We start from the raw sequence: 16938 nt of genomic DNA, 5'->3' as shown, positions 1-16938 counted from the left end.
GTGCCGTTAAACAAAAGACTTTTTTTCCCCCTTTTTTTACGAGAGGTTTTCACGGTATTTTCATTTAGGTTGAATTTCTGTTCTTCAGACCTTGATTTCTGCCAATTTCTATCTCCTGTGCTTTCTCTGGCACAACTGAAAGAACAAAGTTAATAACAGAGAAAGGACAAGCTTTAAAAAGCGCTGCATTTATCGTCTGTTGTAATTTTGCTATTAAATGGTCTTGGCATTTGGGAAATTCTTCTCAATCTTCCCTTCTTTTCTCTCAGAGGAAAAAAAAAAACAGAAAACATGGAATTTATACTAAAAATAATCCTTCTCCATCTTTCACTTTCTCAGTCCTCTCCCGTCTCTCATTCAGCGGGAGACCTCCTACCTCCGTAGAAAAGTACAAGATAAATGCTGAGCCTCTGTTTCCCTTTAACTTTTCTAGAAGAAACACATACTCATGCTGTTTTACACACACACACACACACACACAATTTGTGTAGAATTATTCTTCACTCTGATGTCTGCCTGTGGAACAGATTGAAGATTTTACCATCCAAAACCCACAAAGAGAAAACTCCTACTGTGGTCTTCAGAATTTTCATTCAGTTGGTTTGCCTGCCAAGCCCAGTGACCAGGACCACCGCTCCTGATGGTGGCGAGCATATGGTACTGCTGCGAATAGTTTTGCTCTCGCTGCTGTGAAATCCCACGCCCTCCCACAGAATGTGTTTGGAGGAGCAAATGGTAAGTGTCGCTCTTCAGCACAGCTCTGTCCCTGCCTAGGGAACCCATTCCTTTAAACAACAAACGGAGAATGAACTGCAGCCCCCCGCGGGCCCCGGTTCAGCACGCAGCCTCGGGATGAACGTACCTGTGGCTGGGCCACTGTCCCTTCTCCCCAGGAAGGGGAGAGTAGCCTTTATGCCTCCCGGATTTCCCAGGATCCATGAATGGTAAACCGGCCACCTATCATTTCTGGTTTGGTTTTTTTTTTTCCTTTTCATCTTCCTCTTCTTCCTTCTTCTTCTTAAAAAGAAAAAAATCCCAAAGTGGAATGCGATCCCTAAGTTAAACTGGGCTGTGGAAGGAGCACTGGACTCGCAGCTAGAACACCCGGAGCATCACACGTTAACCAGCCTCGCCACCTTGGGCAGATGCCTCCTGTGACCCTTTTGTGAGTCAGGTGGCATGGGGCCCTCGTGCCCCTTCCAGTTCAGAGATTATATGTATTTATCAAATCCAACCCCAACCCACTCCTGACCTCATCTCTCCGAAAGCCTCTTTCTAAGCCACTCAAAAGATGGCTGTCTTTCACTTGATGATACAGCTTTCAGGAACCTACCTGGTTGCTTGTTTCTGGGATTATGCACCTCCAAAGTCAAGTGCTTCTTCTGTATGTTTAGCAAAATTCTCTCCCACTATAACATAAGGTCACTTTTTTTCTCCTTCTGTTTGCCATGAAGACAGAGAACAACTCTTTAGATCTTGCATATAATAACTTTCCTTATTTGCACTGACTCTTACAAGGCCATTCTTCCCTGCCATGACCCTTCAGATGTGGATCCTAATGCTCTTATGGGCTCTTCTGCTCCACTCCCTCCCCCTCCTCCTGTCCCACTCACCACTCTCCTGCTTTGTCAACAGAGGCATGTGTGTGCCCGGTGAGTGGCTGACGGGCTGTTTGGAGGCCTAGGAGAGATTCCGTGTGTGCCACGTTCACTGGTGTGCGATGGGAGGGCAGGAGAGGGAGCAGACATTCCTCAGCTGCTGAAGAGGGCTGTGGGGACTGAAGTCAGAGCTGTGCTTCAGTGGAGGATGAGGACTTGCCCAGATGGGAAGCCTCGAGTACAGAGGCACTTGTACATCTATTTATCTTGAATCTCAATGATGCTGCTTGTGAGTGAGCTATTCAGATGAAGAGGGAAACCCACAGAGAAGGAAAAATCACAGGTTGGAGTGATTATGTACAGGAGGAAAGGCCCTCGGAGAAATCCAGTGGGAGAGGAAGGAGTGAATAAAATTAAGAATGATTAATGGCAGATCTCTGACGGTTCCACTGGATCCAAAGGACCAGGGCAACACAGAGTTAGAAACACTTGATCTAGGAAAGGAACATGAGTGTGGAGGAAAATGCCTCATTCTACAGATGTCGACAGGCTCTGAGGCTGGGGAAGAATCCCTCAGGAGTAGAAAGGAGCTGTCCCTCCCCCACACACCAGGTACCATAACTGCCATGGCAGCTTCTCCTGGTACTTGCGGAAAATTCCATCCACCTGCATTCCAGCAGGCCAAGTAGAATAACTGCGGCAATAAGATGAGGGTGAATCTAGAAAAAAATAGATTTCAGTTTTTAAGAGCATTTAATTTAGGGACACAGGCACCCTCCTCCTGATTGTGCCCTTAAAAGGGCTATAAAGGGTGTGTGTGTGTGTGTGTGTGTACTGCTCCAAGTATCTGCCTAAGAGTCAGAACACAGATTAGATTTTTGGTTGCAACAGACCTAGCTTTGCTGTCCTTCTAGTCCAGTCCTTCCCACTTCCCACCTCCCCCACATCAAGTTTAGAATTGCAATAATGTTTAAAGCTACTTATAATGGGAATAAATAATATTTATCATTTATGACCCTCTTAATATGTGCCAGCATCCTGGTCAGCTATTTACATGCATTTTCTCACTTAATCCTCACAACAATATATGAGGTAATCACAAATATTTCTATAGTGATTTTTAAATGTGAGACAGCAGTACTTTATCTATCTATCTATCTATCTATCTATCTATCCATCTATCTATAAACTTAATTAAGTATAGCTATTGTATTTTTTTATGGGACATATGAGGACACTGAGGCACAAAGATGTAAATAACCTACCAACAAGGTCTAAAAATGTCAGAGTCAAGATTCAAAACTCATGTCTGACTTATCTCATTAGACTGTAGGTCCACGAGGGCAGTAATTAGACATGGTTTGCTAACTGTCAAATCCTCAAAGCCTAGAACACAGTAGACACTCAACAAACACTCATATGGGGTGAATGATTAAATACGGAGCCTACAACATTAACCTCTGTGCAATACCAGGGCTTGGGCAAAACTCTCTCCCCTGAAATCAAGGGAATCAAAACTAGACAAACAATAACACTAGAAAGAGGATCATTTATTCAACCAATACTTACCAAGCTCCCACTGCGTGTCAGGCCTAGCCTAGGTGCAAATGGGCACCTTCTTTCTTGAGAGGGAAACAGCACATGACTGGCTCGGTATCTCCCAACACCCAGGCAGATTTGCCTGCAACTTTCCTCCACAGCCTCCCTGCCCTTGCACAGCTAATACAGTGGACCCAGCAACATGGGGAGGGCAGGTCTGATCCCATGCAAGCAGCTCTAAGCCATATTTCACTTGTTTTCCATCAGTCTCAGGTTTGAAGGACCCTCCGGGGATAATGACTCAGGGTTGGGGAGCGCATGGGGGCTGCATGTGGCAAATCGCAGAGGGAGGGACTGCAAATTGGAAGCATTTTATTGTTTTCTCCTTTTTTACTTTGAAAACTTTCCAAAAAGAGAGATCTATTTGAGTGGTTTGCAAAATCCACCTTAAGGTCAGCTCTAATGAAGTTGGGACCTGGCAGCTGGCTGATTTCAGCGTTGTTACGCGGCTGCCAGGGTGCAGCGAGTGCCCACCTTCCACGGGAGCTGTTCTTGGACTGCCCACACAGCTCCCTGGCCTCCCAGACCAACTGGGCCTCCAGGACATGAGCAGCGGGTCAGTGCCAAAGAGGAAAACCTGCCCTATACTTTGGCAGAAACTGACTGATGCAAGAGTTTGGAATTTCATTTTTTGGTAAATTTCAGGAAAACGCATATGCCCATTGTGTCACATAGTAGGTACTCAATCAACCTATTTCTCTTCATTTCTCTAATCAGAAAATGATCTTAGCAACAGAATTGGGTCAACACAGTGCCTGGCACATAGCAGGCTTTCAGTAAATTTTCATACAATGAAAAAGCGTATATGAAAAAACGGAGAAAATGAGAACTCAAGGGACTCAGTTTCTGGACCCTGGATTTTCTATTAACTAGTAAGGTAAAAATACGGAAATTATCTCTGTGGGTTGTAGTTGTTTCCTCTTCAAAATAAAGAGATTAAATGAAATGAGTTCTAAAATTCCATACTGTTCTTAGAGTTCACAATCGAAATTTTGCACCAAAGCAGCATTTTGCATAATAGAGAGAACAGAAGACAAAGCCCTGAGTCCACAGACAGGACTTGATTCCAGGCTCTACCGCTGACCAGCCATGAAAGCTTAAGCATTTAACCCAACATCCCCAAGCCTCCATTTCTTCATCTGCACTATAGAGTTGTTGAAACGCATTTTGTAGGATTGCAGGAAGATAAGGAGATAGTAAGTCAGTTCCTTGGGTAGAGAAGGCTTTAAATAAATGAGAATTAAAAATAAAAGCCGCTCAAATTTAACTTCATTCTTGTTTGTTTGTACAAAAGCACAATGGCCGTTTGGCAGAAATTGCAGAGCCCTGATGCTCCACCACTTCCTGTATCTGTGCTGTGACACGTGACTCTGCAGTGCTCCCCACAGGCCTCGACTCAGCTTGGCTGGGTGACTGGCGCGTACGGTGTAAGCAGATGTGATGCAAGCAGACATTTGGAAAGCAATTGGATTCAGTCTCCTGTGATTCTGCTGTTACCATGAGAAGCACTTGCCTCAGCTTACCCACAGATCCTAAGAAGAGGAGAAGCGACACGTGGAACAGAGGCACCCCAGCCATGACCAGTCTAGACAAGCCGAATACCAGTCAGTTCAATCCTCAAAAGCTAAATAAGTGATTGTTTCAAGCCCCTGAAATGTGGACTGAATCGTTACGTAGTAGTTTTATGTCACTAGCTAACTGATACACCATTGGTTTAAAACGGAGGACAGGAGTTGTAGATTGGATTGTTTTAACTTAAGATTGGAGTTCCTTAGTGAAATTTGCAAACATATTTACTTTCCCATGTTTGGTGAGCCTTCAGATACACTTTTGGGTAGACTTTTGAGAGGAGAAGGAAGAAAAGTTTGCTAGAATTATCTTTTTTTAGTTCAAATGATAACTTTAATGGTGTCTAGGGCATTTTAAATTACTGCAGTATTTATGTCTGAAAACTTGCTATTAGGTCTAAGTATTCTAGCTTTAATTTTAGATTTGGAAATTTTAAGCAGGGTGGGGCTTACTATGTAATAAGTCCAAATCTGATTACAGATTATGTCTGCATATTGCTTACTATCATTTTCTTTTCATAAAATCCAGATATTTTAGTAACAGTTTTATTCAGATTCATGAGGATTTAAAAATACAGTGTCAAAAATGGTCCTTGATGGGTCAACAGAGCCCTCTGCTCACCAGGTGAGACACATCTCTTAGAAGGAAGGACTCTGGCAGAAACCAATCACCTCCGAACCAACATAATCACTTAAATAAATTAGCATGCAAGTCTATAAAACAGAAACCATGTTCTTCTGGGCATTAAGACTGACACTCGCTGGTAAGTCTTTTCAGGGTAGGGACAGGAGCAAATGCCCGCAAAACTGGCCATATGACTGTTGGACTGGCAGAAGATGAATGCTGTTGTGGAAGAATGGCAGTTGCTTCTCATTACTCAGGATCCAGACCAAATGTTACCCCACCAGGAGGAAGGCATTCCTTTCCCATTTGTGTTCCCCTGGGACCTCTCAGGTCTGTTTCTATGTCTGACTCTGCCTGACTGCTACTAAGCTGTCAGCCCCTCAAAGACACAAGACCTGTCATATTTATTGTCCATCCCCTATGCCTAGCAAGACATGTCCATCCCCTATGCCTTATACGTACTGTGAGCCTTGTAAGCTTTTGTTCAGTGAATGAATGCTACTGCTGCTCCAATTTATAAACGAGGAAGATGAAAATTAGAGACATTAATTGATTAGAAATCACGCAGCTGGATGAAGCTGGAAAATAAATTTGAACTCAGCTCCGGTGAACCCAGTCTGTTTCCACTCTACGATGCTTGAATCAGGGTTCTGGTGGCAATAAACAAAACAGTCCATGTAAAGCACACGGCACACTAACAGGTGCTGAATAAATGTTACTTACCTTTCTTGAGTCTTATTCTGGTGCCAGAGATCCCACCATTGGAGATTCATCTCTCTTTTCCTGAATACTTTTTTTCTTAGAAATCATCAACTTATTGCTGGTTGAGGGAGATGGAAAACAAACCAAATATCCTAAAGGAGTAATGGCTAGTTTATGACATCAAGTATCAATTGAACTACTATTCAGTCATTAAGAGTCACATATATAAGGAGAGTTTAAAATAACATGGAAACACATTCAACAATGATTTTTGGGTTTTTTTTTATTTTTTGGAAAGCATCACCTAATTTCTTTTTTAATATATGCAATATATTTGCAGTTCCTATCACAGTACTTTCAAAACTAAAAAAATAAGTTATTGAGAAAAGAATGGAAGGAAATAGTAGAAGCAGGTTGGCAGTATTTGTCTTTAGACAGTAAGATTGAGGATAATTTTTGCCATCTTTCCACTTTCCTGAAAGTTTCAAGTTTCAAAAAATGAGCACATCTTCCTTTTCTATCCAAAGGCTTTCCCAATGGCCTCCATAATGCATTTTCTGCTTCCCAAATTGTCTTTGGGAGAAGGACCACTGTCACCATTTTGCCCCTACTTTGTCCATGTTTCTGTATTTCTCTTCTACAATCCTGTATTGAACTTAATGGTTTCCATATTGATTTCTTCTGTTACCTGACTGAGTTTACCAAGAGCAGGGGTTGTCTGATTCCTCTACGTCTCTCCGGTACCTGGCCAGCACACAGTCCACAGTAGGCTCATAAATTTTGTTTAAATGTATGTTTCTCATGACTGAATTAATCACTGCCGCCATGACCTCCATGAAAAGGAAGAGTAGGAAACGTGTATGTGTATACGTGTGTACTTCGACAGAATCAAAGCTTGCAAACACTGTACTCCATGTTTTCACATGCCTTACTTCAGCTTTGCACACTTACAAATTAGAAAATAAAACTGAAAATGCAGTTGAGTTTTTTTTTTACCCCGCATTGCCTTTTCTGAATAATGATGAATAGCACTCAACATGCATGCTTTTCTGACACGAAATCTGTAAATCCTCTAAATACAGGCAAAAATGTATGGAAATTATATCAAATCTAATTTTAAGTGTATTTTTTTAAAATGAGAATGTGTAATATTTAGCTGCATGAGCAGAACAAATAATACAATTAGTGTTTATTCTTCGACTGCTCTTTGACGGAACAACTCAGTTAAAACGTGCACGCAACACAAAAACACGGCGCTTCCCAGTCACTGCTCCAAGTTTCCTATGTTAAACAAAGACAGACCAATCTTAAACCTTTTGATAAATACGATGCTTGTGGTAACTGCAGCATTCACTTCGTATCCCATTTCTCCAAGTTCCTGTCAGCCAGATGTCACTTGCAATGCAAACACCAGAAAAATATGAAATAATAATTTCATACATCATCTTATGTGTGCATGAGCCGGTCAAACATTCAATACAAATTCAAGCTGCTACTACACACAGAGCAAATATCATCCAAATAATATTTAAAATGATTGAAAGGCTTTTGATTTGGAAGTGTATTCTCTTAAGCTAAGTGGTCCCCAAGACCATCTAGAAAATTCAATTGTTTCATCTTTAAAATGTTTTCTGCCCAAAATTATATCAAACCCTAATGTCTCAATAGAAACACATGGCATTGGATTGCTGACTGGGCGCCTGATGTCAAGGAAAAATCTAATTTCACAATGGCATTTCCTCATACTGTCTCACCAAAATACAAAATTGATAAAAATTTTAATGGATAATTTTCAGAAGCAGAATGTTCACCACTGGGAAAAATTGGAAGGAAAACTTAGCATAGGAGACGCAAAGTGATGGAAGGGATTGACTATAAATACAGATATACAATGCTATATAAAAAGCATTCTTAAAAGCTTTTTCTTATCGAAAACAGAACTTCGACTTTGAAAAGGCCCTTACTATCAAAGTATAAGCTTTTTTGTGTCCATTTCTAAATTTCTCTTTCCAAATCTTTTCTATTTTGAAAAGTGTCATAGGAAAAAAAATCATACCGTAAGCTATAGTATTAGATATCCATTTGCAGTGTTGATTTGTATTTTTGATGTTAGCTATAAAAATGGGCATGAGTACCACCTGCGTCAATTAAGAGATAAGAGAGGACAGCATCAGAATCAGCCCTGTGTCTTTCCACCAAGGCCCTAAGCATCTTCTCTTTCTGCTTGCTGTTTGAGTGTGAATTTCCCTGCCTGTCTGGAGGGGAAAATGTTCAATTCCCTTTGTTTCAACGAGGGAACTCGATGCTACGCAGAAAGCATGTTTCAGAAGCAGACAGGTCTTCATACTGGCTGTGTGACTTCAGCGTGTCCCTCACCATCTTCGAGCCTCAGTGTTCTCATCTGAAAAGAGAGAGAGCAATTGCTAGCTTACTGTTTTCTTGTGATGTTAGGGGTAATCCTTACAAAGCATCTGACGAAAAGCTCAGCACAAAGAAAGAACTCAAATGTTATTTTATGATGGTTCTGATTTCATTGAGCTTCTAACACTTACTTTCTTGGATTCTGCCTTTAAAAATATATATATATATATCTCTTTTGGTCATCTTCTTCACACAGGCTGGAAGGCGGGCAGGATTTACATAAAGTGCTGAGGGAGGGAAGGGGTGTCCTTCTCAACAGAGAGATTTGCCAAGGTCACCCTGGTATCTGTGAGGTGAGAAATGTGACATCCAAACCACTGTCAAACCCTGAAAATCACTGAGGAACCTGGAGCCAGGGACTCAGGGTGCTGGGGACACCACACAGAAGAAGGTGTTGGTCTCTTACAAGGAGGAATCTTGCATCTTGGGGACACCGAGGATGGTCATCAATTACCCTCACTCAGCATCCCACCTCCCTACCACCTAGGGTCTCTACAGCCAACCTCAAGATTTCAAAGCAGAATCAACTGTAACACAATGTTCCTGTTTAAAATCTTGAAACTGACTAGTCACACATTCAGGATTTTCCCATCACCCCCACATTTTCCTCCCTCCCCTCTCATTCACGTTCCCCACTGCATTATATTTCCCTGTAAGGGCAGGCTCTGGCTCTTAAATTAGCCTTCTATGCATCCTTTCTTCTCTGTATCCCTAACACAGGGCTCTGGACTAGGGAGATCATTAATAAACTCCTAGTTTTTAAAATTGAAGTTAGCTCTTGAGGCAGCTTATCTAACTGAATAAAAGCTGGCTCTGTTTATTAGTCTGGAGGAGGAGACTGTATGGTGTAGTTGCTGATAGCATATAATTTAAAATCAAACAGACCCAGAACATTATCCCCACTCCTTTGCCTTTACCTGCCATCTTGGACCAATTTCTTAATGTCTCTGAGTCTTAGCTTCCTCGAGTATAAAACGGAAATAATAATTCCTACTTTTTAGGATTATTCCAATTAGATTTGCCAGCTAAAATACAAGACCTCCTCTTGAATATGAATTTCAGCTGGACAACAAAATATTGTTTAGTATAAGTATACCCCAAATGCTGCATGGGACATACTTATGCTGCAAAATGTTTGTTACTTTTCTGAAATTCAAATGTGACTAGATGTTAACAAGATTTTAATTTGCCAACTATAGCACCTCTAATTATAAGACTCAGTGAAACAATACATCTTAAAATGAAGCAACTAGCTTCATGCCTATGGAAGGTGGGTATTCATCGAGTGTTACCTCATTTCCTTCTTCCCTCACGGGGCTGTTGTGCATGAAATGCCTGGCACACAGGACCAGCTCAATACGTTTGTGTGAGCTTTGCTTCTCGAGGCTCTGCCTCCAAAGAATGTGCTTTATGCCTTCGACAGAGGAAAGCCTCGCCTGCTTGTAGGGCTTGTCTCCTGGTGGCCCCTTTCTCCTTCCCAGCACCTGCTGACCTCCCCGAGTCCAGACCTTGTGAAGCAGCCCCATGAAAAGGGCAAAGTTGAAGGGACAAAGCTGTTGAGCCAGGTCCCTCTCAATTTAAGGCAACTTGATCTTTGAAAATCTGAATTTACCATGGAAGGTGTTAGAAATTCTTTACATTGTGAGCCCTCTGAAGAGTTCCCCAATGAAATTATCAAGAAGGACGTGATTTACAAAAACACAGAAATAGATAACCTGTCCAGCGAAAAATCTGCTACCCAAAGTGTGCTCTCAGGGTGTTGCTAATGGCTCTATAAAACCCTTCCTTGCTTCCACAGCACCCCTCACCCTGCAAGACAGCTTTTCTGGACACTGTGATTCATAAGGATAGAAAGGCTTTCTTCTGTGACTACTGCCAAATGCCCTCCTGGGATGTCTAGGCGAGAATTCTGCCATCTGCAAAAGATACGGCAAGGGTTTTAAGGACACTTTTTGTTTTCTTTACAAGTCCAGTGTTGTTGCTCTCTGGGAGACCAGAGATAGCCTGCCGGATATGATTCAACGGAAAGTCTTTGTATGAGAAAATGGCTCTTTTAGCGTGGTCTATCTGAGGATCAGCACATTTGGAGTCTGTCTGACCCACGTTCCCAGACCTACAGCCGGCTCTGCGGGACCAGGGGCAGCCGTCAGCATACCAGGGGAAGCTCTCTTCTGCCCGAGTCCTGGGAAGGGAACACCCCCATGTCTGGAAAATAACTGAACCTAATACCTTTGACTGTTTCTAGATCACACATCAGCTCTTCCCCCAGGAATCCAGCCTTTGGCTGACAGCAGAAGGCAGGTACCGTCCACTTCCTTGAGCTCACATTGTCATGTAAACAGGCGGCCACCATCCTCAGCACCAGCTGCAGCTTCTGGGTGGTCCTGTAGGAAGTTCCAAGCGGATTGCAGCGCAGTCCCCTAGGCTGGTGGTCACACAGCTCGCGTAAACATCTGTGGGAGAGAGCAAAGGCGTGTGTGTCCTCCAAGCTCCGAGCTCGGGTGGAAATATCAAAGTAAAATCTGACTTCCCAAACTTAAAAAACAAAGCTGAACCAGACAAAAACACAGAGGTGAATATGAGTGGGTGTTTCTGGCAGGCAGACTCTCAATATGAAAACTTGGGGGCTCTGCTTCCCCCTTACTCTTGGGCACATGGAAGTGAGGCTTCATAAATGTGTGCTAATTGATCAGTATTGTTGCGTACTAATGTAGGACCTTCCCTCAGGAAGGTCAAATGGAGGATCGCTAGGGTGGAACCCCACCTCTGCCACTTATGAGCTGTTTAACTAGTCACTTAACCCCTCCGTGTTCTTGAGAGAATATACATGAATTACTACATGCACATTTAGAACACTGCCTTGTATAGAGTAAGCCCTAAAGAAGTATTATCTGTTAGCAATATAATTAAAATGACTTTAATAACCATGCTCTATATTTGTATAGTGTTCCATAGTTATAAAGTACTTTCGCCTCTCTTCTGGTGGGTCTGTGGTGGAGGTGAGGTGGAGTGAGGCTGAGAAATCTCCATTTTTTTGTAATGGGAGGAGGCAGAAACAGGAGTAATCAGATGGCGAGGCTGTTCCAGATAGAAAGGGGGGTACACGTGACGTAAGAGGCAGAAGAGGCAAGTTCCATAAAGGAGACACTGAGATGGTTGTCGGGTTGGAACTCAGAATTCACAGCAGCCTCGGGGTGCGGACAGTGAGGGGACAGAAATTGATGGAAATTAAAAGAAACATTTATAAGGAACTTCCAAATAACAATCAGGACTTTAAATGTGATTCAGGAAACAACTAAGGTGATAAGTAAACTGTTTAGCATTTTGAGAGAAACTTAATTTGCCTGACCTTACACCTCACTCCAAGTCAATTACAGATGAGGGTTTAGAAGGTGAATGTATAAAAAACTAAAAAGCATAGAACAATCAGAAGAAAAGAAAATTGACAATTATCAAACATTTGGGGGAGGTTTAATTTTCTAAGCTTAGAATCAATAGAAAAAAGTGTTTTTTTGAATGTTCACACTTTCATTGTGGTACTCATAGACCAAATCAGATAAGTCAGTTTTAGGGCATAAAAGTAGCACTTCCAATAGAAGCTCGTTGTTTTTCTAAGTTTCATCTTTCCATCAAGACCCTCAGGCAGGGGTGACATAACCTGTGGTGCCCAATGAAAAATGAAAATGTGGAGAACTTTCCTCAAAAAACAGAAAGCAAATAACATTAAACATACTAAATTATAATTTTTTCTTTCTCTTGTGGTCTCTCCTTTGAATTGTCATGTCTTTTATCTTCTATTTAATGTCATTCTAAGTAAACAAAAATTTTCAATTATTAGTATGAATTTTACTGTTCACCTTTATATTGTGCAATGCAGTTGTAAACGTAAATACGAAAGCATTTAAATTGTATACAGAATGACTGAAATTGCACAATTTGTGTTTTGTAGTGTGTACATGCATATATGTTTTGGTATGAAAACAGTGGAAATGGTGCCCAAAACTAGCTCAACTCTTTTTATCACACTTCTTTATACACACACATTCACCAACACGCTGCTTTCAGTCTGATGAACAGGGAAGGGCTGAAAAAAAAAACAACTATGGATTGCCCTATGGCTCCCTTTCCTTCTGTGTCCTCACTTCCAGCTCAAGTGCTTGGCAAACACAGGACGTATCGTGAGTAAGAAAGGGTACAGGGTCGTTCCTTGATTGTTCGCATTTCTTACTACACCATGCCTCTTTCTGTGTTCGATGTTTAAAATAAATTCTAGTGAAGTGGAAAACTTGGCTTCTAAGGCGTATCAGCATCCCCTCTCCTTCACTTACAGTCATGGTGCCGCATGTTGGCCTTGTACTTGCTTTGAGTCTCTCTTAACCACCCCCCCCATATTGTGAGTCCACCAGAACTCTGCGCACACAGGACAAACTGAACTCTGTGTGCGAGTGCGGCTGGAGGACAGACGGACGTACGCTGCACGTACATTCCCTGTTCATGGCCATGCTCCAGTCTCCCTTAGGGCTCCACTTAGAAAACACATTCAAAGATCAAATTATTAAGAATTTCAAGATAGTGACAGCAGAGAATTATACCAAGCGTGAGGTCCCACAAGATTGCACAGGTCACACACCCGTGAAGCCAGCCACATCTTTAAGTAAAGTTCTGCTGTGTCTCAGTTTCAGTCGTTGTGCCGTCTTTGGAACACCTGCAGTGCTATTGTCCAAACAGTGTTACATGGTGGCTTCTATCCTTCAAGCCTATAGCATCTCTTTTAGACTCGTCCCAAGTCCTTAGGAAAGAAGAGCTCTATTTTACAAGATTTTGCATCTTCAGTAAATTGCAGAGTGCTGTGTATCCAGCAGGTGCTTGTTGTGGATGTTGATGGTGGTGGGCGCCCCACAGGGTGTGACTCACGGAATCCTCGAAACTGTGAGTTAGTAATGTTTGTTATTCTATTCCTGCCCATTAAATCCCTTACTATGAAATAACATAAAAGGAAGGTGCCCTGGCTGTCACTTCTGATGTCTGTTTTTAACCTGTCATGTCTTGAAGAATTGCCAGGAATTCACCCTTCTCATATGGGTAAAGTTCCCAGCTCTTTCCCAGTCCCTGAATACTAGCAGAAGATGTGGAGATGGAAGACCTAGAGGTGTGTAGGTCCCCATCCCATCTCAGTCCGAAAACTTACAGAGTGTTTCAACCACCTCCAAGTCTAATCACTCTGAAGACTCAGTACAGGTAACCATTGCCAAGATCCTGGACAATGAAATCTCTGTGTGTGTAAGATACAGATTCTAGGCAAACAAATACTAACCCTCACTGGAGACATAGAGAAACGACACAGTGACTTTAGAATACACACACATGAACCAGCTCACCATGGTGGAAAAAAGACATTCTTTGATAAAGAAGACAACTGAGGCAAAATGTCTGACACATTACTTACCTTTAACCCCTTAAATCTGGGACTGTAGCAAGTCCTAAACCAGCCAAGTAAGGTGGCACTAGAGAATTCTGGGGATATAGGTTAAATGGATCTCTAGTAGTTTCCCAAGTGGTCCCCAAAGGGGAGCGTCCAAAGTGTTTGCAGTTTGCTTTCTAGGACCTGGAATCTATCTAGTAATGAGCGTGAAAGCCAGCAAAGCCAAAACGTCTAGCACACCACGGGGACGAGCACGGGGCCGGGCAAAGGAAGCCAAACCGAGAGGACTGAGATCCAGGTGTGTTTGGACACAGATGTGCAGGGGACAGCAAAGGGACATAGAGCAGATGGTTTAGAACAGCTGCTGGTGAGTCAGTGGCTCAGTGAACTTAAAGGCACTGAGTCTCGTCACCTGGACCCCTGGCCACGGATGTGCCAGTGCGATGGCTGTCCTTTTGCTGGGACAGCACACCCCGTGGGGTAAGCAGGGACTTATGGAAGGACAAAAAAAGTCAGGAGAAGCCATCCCTGTCCTCACTCACCATGAGTATCAGAGGAGGAAACCCCAGGGGACTAAACCAAATACTAAGAATAAATTTGGAAAAAGGCAAAAAAAAAAAAAAAAATGACTGAGGGAAGGAAGGAACAAAAGATGGACGAGACAAAAGAAAATGACTATAGTCATCCTGGTGGCCCTTTGTATCCACAGGTTTCTCACCTGCAGATTCAGCCAACTGTGGATTGAAGATATAACATAGCGGGAGAATATTCCAGAAAGTTCCAAAAAGTAAGACTTGAATTTGCTGTGCTGGCAACTACTTACATAGCATTTACATTGCATTAGGTATTATAAGTAAACCAGAGATGATTTAAAGTATATAGGAGGATGTGTGTGGGTTATGTGCAAATACTACACCAGTCCGTATAAGGGACTTGAATAACTGCAGGTTTTGGTGTCTGTGGGGGTCCTGGAACCAGTCCCCTGTGGATACCAAGGGATGACTATATATTTGTGAAAGCCCCTGGCCTTGCACAAGGTCCGATATATAGTAGTAATGTTATTTCAAGTCAGTAAGATTAGAGAAATTAGAAAGGAAGAAAATAAACTATGACTTAGTTTAGACTAGTGCAATTTTTCTCTTCAACCCCTGGCCACTAAAACTGTCACAATTTACCCCATGATGAGAAACTCAAAAGACAAACGCTTAATTGAAATGGGCTGACACCTTTCCTGAGGGTACTCGTCTTCTGACTACGAAGGAGAGAAAGAAGGAAAGATGGAGAATGAAGGAGGAGAGAATGGATAGCTCACCAATCTATTTCCAATCAAAAAGAGCTTGAGTTGTTGCAGGGCAGCCTCTGAGGTGCAGTTGCCAAAGAAAATACAGAGAAGTTTACTCGCTATGATCCACAGAGACTTGGTGATGCTGAAAGGCCAGCTCACAAAGGTAAGAAAGATCTTCTTAGGAAAGCATCTCTGAAGGGCCATGGTTTCTACGTTCATCAGGAGTCCCTGAAAACCTAGGAATTCGGAGGTAGTCAGAATTGATTTAATCCTTTTTACTATAAATCTCATTTCTGCAAATGATTAACAGAGCCAGAGACGTAAATGGTAAAGTCTCGATCAGGGAAAAATGCTGTCAGCGTATCATCTAGACAGATTAGAAAATGAAGGCTCAGGTTTCTGTGAAGGAAGACTAATGACATTAAGTCAAGATGAAACAGACAGGAGCATCGCACAGGCTCAGAAATCATAAACCATGAGCTCCCCCTGACAGAAGACCCTCATCAACTTTCTGAACTGGAAAATGATCAGGAGTTTAGGCTCAGAGTATTTTCTTAGGCCTCATTTAGAGTCCCTGGCTTGTTTGGGTTTGTTCCGAAGTCTGGGAATTGCTCTGCCAAGGTTCTGACATTTGTATTAAAGTGAGATCCTTCTGCCGACAACTTTCAGTGCAATCAATTGCCCACTCGGAGACAAGAAGAGGAGGGTTTGGCTTGCTAAAACAATAAATAAACATTTAAGATACTTCCATACTGTGCAACCATCTGATTTTCAAAGTGTCACAGTCCCGCTGCCTTTCAGAAAGAAGGCAGAGCTGTTATCCTGAAACCAGTGGTGGCTGAGACCTACATCCTTTGTTTAAGTTAAGATCAAATAGTGAAGCAAGTATATAAATTCCTGCCAAATAAAGCTAAAGCAGGCCTTCTGCTGTGTTTGGTAGTGGGAACAAACCGGTACATCTGCTTCACATGTGGTGTATCACTTGATTACTTAAAGTGTGTCTCCCCTGAAACACACATGCACACGTGCGCACATGTGCACACACGCACACTTGCCTCCATTTTTTACAATAAGCCAGCAGAACAGCTTCAATTCTAAACAGTTTGCTACGATTTCTCCATGATTCGATAGAATGCATCTTTTGTGTTCTAATGCAGTGTCCTTAAGATGATCCACCCTCTTTCAGTGACATACATGATTAATTAGAAATTGCTCCCATCATCTTAAAACTTGAGAGTCCTTGCGAACTAACTGCGAGTCTTTCTTATGCAGGGAGCCCGGGAATCCCTGACATTCAATGTCCCCGTGGCTAGGCCAGGAGTGGTCTCCAAGCATCCCAACACACCACTGATTTTTTTAATGAAAAATAGTCCTATTAATCTAAAATTCAAGATAAAATCTTTATCCAATTTCAGAGTTGGAATGGTTATGTGAAAAGTATTTTCCCTTCCTCCACTCCCTAAACCCCCTTATTATGGCTACAACATAGAAGATTAAAATATTCTATTCCTCATCTCAAATTTTCAAAATACGCAGTAGATGGGTAGTTAGGTGGGTAACTGTGCAATTCTAATGTTTCTGACTTAAAATTTTAAGGTCATTGTCTCCCTTCTGACACCTTTTACTACATCAACATCCCATTATATCATTATAGACTCATGAAGCAATGTACTTTTACATTTTGCGGGATAATGACTCTTTTGTGTTTCAGTTTTTAT

This window comes from Camelus dromedarius, chromosome 14 (assembly GCF_036321535.1).
Source record: "Camelus dromedarius isolate mCamDro1 chromosome 14, mCamDro1.pat, whole genome shotgun sequence".
Taxonomy (NCBI): domain Eukaryota; kingdom Metazoa; phylum Chordata; class Mammalia; order Artiodactyla; family Camelidae; genus Camelus; species Camelus dromedarius.
This window is presented reverse-complemented; position numbering follows the sequence as displayed.